We start from the raw sequence: 7,965 nt of genomic DNA on the forward strand, positions 1-7,965 counted from the left end.
CTTATTCCTCCTCCCTGACTGTCCTTATTCCTCCTCCCTGACTGTTCTTATTCCTCCTCCCTGACGGTCCTTATTCCTCCTCCCTGACTGTCCTTATTCTTCCTCCCTGACTGTCCTTATTCCTCCTCCCTGACTGTTCTTATTCCTCCTCCCTGAATGTCCTTATTCCTCCTCCCTGACTGTTCTTATTCCTCCTCCCTGACTGTTCTTATTCCTCCTCCCTGACGGTCCTTATTCCTCCTCCCTGACTGTCCTTATTCCTCCCCCCTGACTGTCCTTATTCCTCCTCCCTGACTGTCCTTATTCCTCCTCCCTGACGGTCCTTATTCCTCCTCCCTGACTGTCCTTATTCCTCCTCCCTGACTGTCCTTATTCCTCCTCCCTGACTGTCCTTATTCCTCCTCCCTGACTGTCCTTATTCCTCCCGCCTGACTGTCCTTATTCCTCCTCCCTGACTGTTCTTATTCCTCCTCCCTGACTGTTCTTATTCCTCCTCCCTGACGGTCCTTATTCCTCACCCCTGACTGTTCTTATTCCTCCTCCCTGACGGTCCTTATTCCTCCTCCCTGACTGTCCTTATTCCTCCCCCCTGACTGTCCTTATTCCTCCTCCCTGACTGTCCTTATTCCTCCTCCCTGACTGTCCTTATTCCTCCTCCCTGACGGTCCTTATTCCTCCCCCCTGACTGTCCTTATTCCTCCTCCCTGACTGTCCTTATTCCTCCTCCCTGACTGTTCTTATTCCTCCTCCCTGACGGTCCTTATTCCTCCTCCCTGACTGTCCTTATTCCTCCTCTCTGACTGTTCTTCCTATATGCAGAATGTATGGACCAATCTCTTCTTTGTTTCTCTGTCATTTACCTAACTGTCTCTTTTTAAAGAATGCCTTCTTTCTTTCTCTCGTTCTTTCTTTCCTTCCCTCCATCTCTCTGGTTGTTGTGGTTTAGTTGTACAATAGTCTAGACCTGGGATTCTTCCATTGGTATTGTGGAGTGTTTCTGTATTGGTTTTTTTCATAAAAAAAAAAAAAAATGCAATAATCTCTATGATGTAAAAGCAATCCAACCTTCTTCCTAAATACAGCCTGCTCAGATCCAAAAAACACCTAATCATTGTTATGAGTTAACATATATTTTTTAGATACAGTATAGATACAGTATATACAATGAGTTTATCATATTAGCATATGTTTTGTATACACATTTCAAGTAAGTCCTCGTTGTTATTTCTCACTGTGTGTAAATAAATGTTGTTTATCTAAATATACAGTATTTAGTATGTCCATTTATTTTTTATTTTTGTTTACAAATGATTTTCTTGTCAACGTTCCCTGAACTAAAGCAAAGAGCAGTGAATCTATTCAACGATTAAACAGATACTATTCCTGCTGTCCGTGACGCTCATGTCTAGGTTGTAGGAACGTCACAATCCTGACTTTAAAGCTGAGGGGGGGAGGCTGACTGAAGTTTAACCATTCACACGTTCATCCGTTGAACAGCAGGGAAAACTGAATTCTAGATTTACTCGGCGTACTGGGAGTAATTATCTGGCTTGTGTCCCAAATGACACTCTATATACAGTACTCATATGGTTCTGGTTAAAATAAGTGTACTATATAGGGAATAGGGTGCCATTCTAAAGTAGTGTACTATATAGGGAATAGGGCTCTGGTCTGAAGTACTGTACTATATAGGGAATAGGGTGCCATTCTAAAGTAGTGTACTATATAGGGAATAGGGTGCCATTCTAAAGTAGTGTACTATATAGGGAATAGGGCTCTGGTCTAAAGTAGTGTACTATATAGGGAATAGGGCTCTGGTCTAAAGTAGTGCACTATATAGGGAATAGGGCTCTGGTCTAAAGTAGTGTACTATATAGGGAATAGGGCTCTGGTCTATAGTAGTGTACTATATAGGGAATAGGGCTCTGGTCTAAAGTAGTGTACTATATAGGGAATAGGGTGTCATTTGGGATGCTTCCATGATCACACTTTAGAAGGTAACAGGCAGCAGCTGTAGAGGATAGGAAGGTTTTATAACCCCCTGACCTCCAGCGTTCAGTCAGTCCATATTTCTTTGATCAGGTTACTAAATCTTCACTGCTAGCTTCACATTCCCAAAGACCCTGCTTACTATAAAAACGGAGAGGATCGCCCCCTCGATTTGTTTTGAAGAGTTATACTACTCTTGAAATGACAATGGCTCTCTTTGTATACTTGGATATACTGTATATTGGGAGTCAGGTAGTCTAGCAGTTAAGAGCGTTGGGCCAGTAACCGAAAGGTCGTTGGTTCAAATCCCCGAGTCAGCGAGGTGGTGAAATCTACTTTTCTGCTCTTGAGCAAGGCAGTTAACCCCCAAACAACTGCTCCCCGTCGATTAAGGCAGCCCTCGGCACCTCTCTACGATTCAGACACATTTCGGTTGAATGCGTTCAGTTGTGACTGACTAGACTTCCCTAAATTATATCTACGGATGAAATGACATCTTCTGCCTCCTGTTTTGACCAAGAAATGGAGAATGAGACAGAATCAGGGATTATCAACATTGTGTGGTGCATTATCTGACGAACACAAGTCCTGTACCCTCCCACCCTCTATCCATCCCTCCCTCCCTCCCTCCCTCCCTCCCTCCCTCCCTCCCTCCCTCCCTCCCTCACTCCTCCATCCATCCCTCCATCCCTCCCTCCCTCCCTCCCTCCCTCCCTCCCTCCCTCCCTCCCTCCCTCCCTCCATCCATCCCTCCATCCCTCCCTCCCTCCCTCCCTCCCTCCCTCCCTCCCTCCCTCCCTCCCTCCCTCCCTCCCTCCATCCCTCCCTCCCTCCCTCCCTCCCTCCCTCCCTCCCTCCATCCCTCCCTCCCTCCCTCCCTCCCTCCCTCCATCCATCCCTCCCTCCATCCATCCCTCCATCCCTCCCTCCCTCCCTCCCTCCCTCCCTCCCTCCATCCATCCCTCCCTCCCTCCCTCCCTCCCTCCATCCCTCCCTCCCTCCCTCCCTCCCTCCCTCCCTCCATCCCTCCCTCCCTCCCTCCCTCCCTCCCTCCCTCCCTCCCTCCCTCCCTCCCTCCCTCCCTCCCTCCCTCCCTCCCTCCATCCCTCCCTCCCTCCATCCCTCCCTCCCTCCCTCCCTCCCTCCATCCCTCCCTCCCTCCCTCCATCCCTCCCTCCCTCCCTCCCTCCATCCCTCCCTCCCTCCCTCCCTCCCTCCCTCCCTCCATCCCTCCCTCCCTCCCTCCCTCCCTCCCTCCCTCCATCCCTCCCTCCCTCCCTCCCTCCCTCCCTCCCTCCCTCCATCCATCCCTCCCTCCATCCATCCCTCCATCCCTCCCTCCCTCCCTCCATCCCTCCCTCCCTCCCTCCCTCCCTCCCTCCCTCCCTCCCTCCATCCATCCCTCCATCCCTCCCTCCCTCCCTCCCTCCCTCCCTCCCTCCCTCCCTCCCTCCCTCCCTCCCTCCCTCCCTCCCTCCCTCCCTCCCTCCCTCCCTCCCTCCATCCCTCCCTCCCTCCCTCCCTCCCTCCCTCCCTCCCTCCCTCCCTCCCTCCATCCCTCCCTCCCTCCCTCCATCCCTCCCTCCCTCCCTCCCTCCCTCCCTCCCTCCCTCCATCCCTCCCTCCCTCCCTCCATCCCTCCCTCCCTCCCTCCCTCCCTCCCTCCCTCCCTCCCTCCCTCCTCCATCCCTCCCTCCCTCCCTCCCTCCCTCCCTCCCTCCCTCCATCCCTCCCTCCCTCCCTCCCTCCCTCCCTCCCTCCCTCCCTCCCTCCCTCCCTCCCTCCCTCCCTCCCTCCATCCCTCCCTCCCTCCCTCCCTCCCTCCCTCCCTCCCTCCCTCCCTCCCTCCCTCTGTGTTCCATGCTGCCAGTGCTGTGTTTCCACCTATCAACAACATAAAGTAACTCTGGATGATGGTACTCTACTCCTGAACCCTGGATGATGGTACTCTACTCCTGAACCCTGGATGATGGTACTCTACTCCTGAACCCTGGATGATGGTACTCTACTCCTGAACCCTGGATGATGGTACCCTACCCCTGAACCCTGGATGATGGTACTCTACCCCTGAACCCTGGATGATGGTACCCTACCCCTGAACCCTGGATGATGGTACCCTACTCCTGAACCCTGGATGATGGTACTCTATCCCTGAACCCTGGATGATGGTACTCTACCCCTGAACCCTGGATGATGGTACCCTACTCCTGAACCCTGGATGATGGTACTCTACCCCTGAACCCTGGATGATGGTACTGTACCCCCTGAACCCTGGATGATGGTACCCTACCCCTGAACCCTGGATGATGGTACTCTACTCCTGAACCCTGGATGATGGTACCCTACCCCTGAACCCTGGATGATGGTACTCTACCCCTGAACCCTGGATGATGGTACCCTACTCCTGAACCCTGGATGATGGTACTCTACCCCTGAACCCTGGATGATGGTACTGTACCCCCTGAACCCTGGATGATGGTACTCTACCCCTGAACCCTGGATGATGGTACTCTACTCCTGAACCCTGGATGATGGTACTCTACTCCTGAACCCTGGATGATGGTACTCTACCCCTGAACCCTGGATGATGGTACTCTACCCCTGAACCCTGGATGATGGTCCTCTACTCCTGAACCCTGGATGATGGTCCTCTACCCCTGAACCCTGGATGATGGTACTCTACCCCTGAACCCTGGATGATGGTACTCTACCCCTGAACCCTGGATGATGGTACTCTACTCCTGAACCCTGGATGATGGTACCCTACTCCTGAACCCTGGATGATGGTACCCTACTCCTGAACCCTGGATGATGGTACCCTACTCCTGAACCCTGGATGATGGTACTGTACCCCCTGAACCCTGGATGATGGTACCCTACTCCTGAACCCTGGATGATGGTACTCTACCCCTGAACCCTGGATGATGGTACTCTACCCCTGAACCCTGGATGATGGTACTCTACCCCTGAACCCTGGATGATGGTACTCTACCCCTGAACCCTGGATGATGGTACTCTACTCCTGAACCCTGGATGATGGTACTCTACTCCTGAACCCTGGATGATGGTACCCTACCCCTGAACCCTGGATGATGGTACTCTACTCCTGAACCCTGGATGATGGTACTCTACCCCTGAACCCTGGATGATGGTACTCTACCCCTGAACCCTGGATGATGGTACTCTACTCCTGAACCCTGGATGATGGTACTCTACCCCTGAACCCTGGATGATGGTACCCTACCCCTGAACCCTGGATGATGGTACTCTACTCCTGAACCCTGGATGATGGTACCCTACCCCTGAACCCTGGATGATGGTACTCTACTCCTGAACCCTGGATGATTGTACCCTACCCCTGAACCCTGGATGATGGTACTCTACTCCTGAACCCTGGATGATGGTACCCTACTCCTGAACCCTGGATGATGGTACTCTACTCCTGAACCCTGGATGATGGTACCCTACCCCTGAACCCTGGATGATGGTACTCTACTCCTGAACCCTGGATGATGGTACTCTACCCCTGAACCCTGGATGATGGTACTCTACCCCTGAACCCTGGATGATGGTACTCTACCCCTGAACCCTGGATGATGGTACTCTACCCCTGAACCCTGGATGATGGTACTCTACTCCTGAACCCTGGATGATGGTACTCTATCCCTGAACCCTGGATGATGGTACTCTACCCCTGAACCCTGGATGATGGTACTCTACTCCTGAACCCTGGATGATGGTACTCTACCCCTGAACCCTGGATGATGGTACTCTACCCCTGAACCCTGGATGATGGTCCTCTACTCCTGAACCCTGGATGATGGTCCTCTACCCCTGAACCCTGGATGATGGTACTCTACCCCTGAACCCTGGATGATGGTACTCTACCCCTGAACCCTGGATGAGGGTACTCTACCCCTGAACCCTGGATGATGGTACTCTACCCCTGAACCCTGGATGATGGTACTCTACCCCTGAACCCTGGATGATGGTACTGTACCCCCTGAACCCTGGACGATGGTACTCTACCCCTGAACCCTGGATGATGGTACTCTACTCCTGAACCCTGGATGATGGTACTGTACCCCCTGAACCCTGGATGATGGTACTCTACCCCTGAACCCTGGATGATGGTACTCTACCCCTGAACCCTGGATGATGGTACTCTACCCCTGAACCCTGGATGATGGTACCCTACCCCTGAACCCTGGATGATGGTCCTCTACCCCTGAACCCTGGATGATGGTACTCTACCCCTGAACCCTGGATGATGGTACTCTACCCCTGAACCCTGGATGATGGTACTCTACCCCTGAACCCTGGATGATGGTACTCTACCCCTGAACCCTGGATGATGGTACTCTACCCCTGAACCCTGGATGATGGTACTCTACCCCTGAACCCTGGATGATGGTACTGTACCCCCTGAACCCTGGATGATGGTACTCTACCCCTGAACCCTGGATGAGGGTACTCTACCCCTGAACCCTGGATGATGGTACTCTACCCCTGAACCCTGGATGATGGTACTCTACCCCTGAACCCTGGATGATGGTAATGTACCCCCTGAACCCTGGATGATGGTACTCTACCCCTGAACCCTGGATGATGGTACTGTACCCCCTGAACCCTGGATGATGGTACTCTACCCCTGAACCCTGGATGATGGTACTCTACCCCTGAACCCTGGATGATGGTACTCTACCCCTGAACCCTGGATGATGGTAACCTACCCCTGAACCCTGGATGATCTCCCTTTCTCTCCCCCCCTCTCCCTTTCTCTCTCTCTTTCCCCCTCTCTCCTTTTCTCTCTCCCTCCTCTCCCTTTCTCCCCCTCTCTCTTTCTCTCTCTTCCCCCCTCTCTCCCTTTCTCTCTCTCCCCCCTCTCCCTTTCTTTCTCTTCCCCTTCTTTCCCTTTCTCTATCTCCCCCCTCTCTCCTTTTCTCTCTCTTCCCCCTCTCCCCTTCTCTCTCTTCCCCCCTCTCCCTTTCTCTCTCTTCCCCCCTCTCCCTTTCTCTCTCTCTCCCCCCCTCTCTCCCTTTCTCCCCCTCTTCTTTTCCCTCTCCCTCACTCTCTCCCTTTCTCTCTCTTCCCCTCTCTTCCTTTCTCTCTCTCCCCCTCTCTTCCTTTCTCCCTCTTCCCCCTCTCCCTTTCTCTCTCTTCCCCTCTCTCCCTTTCTCTCTCTTCCTCTCTCTCCCTTTCGATCTCTGTCTCTCAGTGATCTCTCCCAGTGCTGTCTCTCTGTGTTCCCTCTTTAATAAGTCAGGAGTTCCTCTATCTTATTTTTCTCCCCTCTCTGTCTCTCTCTCTCTTTCTCTCTCTCTTTCTCTCTCTCTCTTTCTCTCTCATCATCTCTCTCTCTCTCTCTCTCTCTCTGTGTCCCTCTCTCTCTGTGATGTATGTGACTCAATGGAATAGAAGTGTTTTACTTGTGACCTCATAAAGCTCAAGACATACACTACATGACCAAAAGTATGTGGACACTTCCTGTCCAACATCTAATTCCAAAATGATGTGCATTAGTTGGTCCCCCCTTAGCTGCTATAACAGCCTCCGCTCTTCTGAGAAGGCTTTCCACTAGATGTTGGAACATTACTGTGGGGACTTGCTTCCATTCAGCCACAAGAGCATTTGTGAGGTCGGGCACTGATGTTGGTCGATCAGGCCTGGCTCACAAGTCGGCGTTCCAATTAATCCCAAAGGTGTTCGATGGGGTTGAGGTCAGGGCATTGTGCAGGCCAGTCAAGTTCTTCCACACTGAACTCAACAAACCGTTACTGTATGGACCTTGCTTTGTGCACGGGTGCAATATCATGCTGAAACAGGAAAGGGACTTCCCCAAACTGTTGCCACAAAGTTGGAAGCATAGAATCGTCTAGAATGTCATTGTACGCTGTAGAGTTAAGATTTCCCTTCACTGGAACTAAGGTGCCTAACCCGAACCATGAAAAACAGCCTTAACAATGTCCACAAACT

This window comes from Salmo salar, chromosome 20 (assembly GCF_965601325.2).
Source record: "Salmo salar chromosome 20, fSalSal1, whole genome shotgun sequence".
In the NCBI taxonomy this organism is placed as follows: Eukaryota; Metazoa; Chordata; class Actinopteri; order Salmoniformes; family Salmonidae; genus Salmo; species Salmo salar.